The following is a 744-nucleotide window of genomic DNA, read 5'->3' as shown; positions in this document are numbered from 1 at the left end:
AGTTTCTCTGATGTAGCAGAACTGCAAGTTTCATGGACTTCTATCTGAAGATCCTTTTCAGTTCTTAACTGAATTCTTGCAGATATGTGACACTGTTAAGACTAATGGAGTAGATCTTGAAGTCTACAGGCTCATGCTTTTTCCGTTTGCTGTAAGAGACAGAGCTAGAATATGGTTGGACTCTCAACCTAAGGATAGCCTGAACTCTTGGGATAAGCTGGTCAAGGCTTTCTTAGCCAAGTTTTTTCCTCCTCAAAAGCTTAGTAAGCTTAGAATGGATGTTCAAACCTTTAGACAGAAAGAAGGTGAATCCCTCTATGAAGCTTGGGAGAGATACAAGCAACTGACCAAAAAGTGTCCTTCTGACATACTTTCAGAATGGACCATCCTGGATATATTCTATGATGGCCTGTCTGAATTAGCTAAGATGTCATTGGATACTTCTGCAGGTGGATCCATTCACCTAAAGAAAATGCCTGCAGAAGCTCAAAAACTTATTGACATGGTTGCTAATAACCAGTTTATGTACACTTCTGAGAGGAATCCTGTGAGTAATGGGACGCCTCAGAAGAAGGGAGTTCTTGAAATTGATACTCTGAATGCCATATTAGCTCAGAATAAAATATTGACTCAGCAAGTCAATATGATTTCTCAGAGTCTGAATGGAATGCAAGCCGCATCCAACAGTACTCAAGAGGCATCTTCTGAAGAAGAAGCTTATGATCCTGAGAACCCTGCAATAGC

At 40.5% G+C, this 744-nt stretch overlaps 1 non-coding gene across 1 annotated transcript; it reads right to left on the bottom strand.

The window, feature by feature from the left end:
- Positions 1-265: 265 nt before the first annotated feature.
- On the bottom strand, positions 266-369 carry LOC148575990 (small nucleolar RNA R71). Its single transcript, XR_015902804.1, has one exon. It is a non-coding gene; the product is annotated as a small nucleolar RNA R71 (small nucleolar RNA).
- Positions 370-744: the final 375 nt, after the last annotated feature.

This window comes from Arachis ipaensis, chromosome B1, assembly GCF_059453495.1.
Source record: "Arachis ipaensis isolate K30076 ecotype BB chromosome B1, ASM5945349v1, whole genome shotgun sequence".
Lineage (NCBI taxonomy): Eukaryota > Viridiplantae > Streptophyta > Magnoliopsida > Fabales > Fabaceae > Arachis > Arachis ipaensis.
The sequence above is the reverse complement of the archived record's forward strand: the minus strand, read 5'-3'. Positions and strand labels throughout refer to the sequence as shown.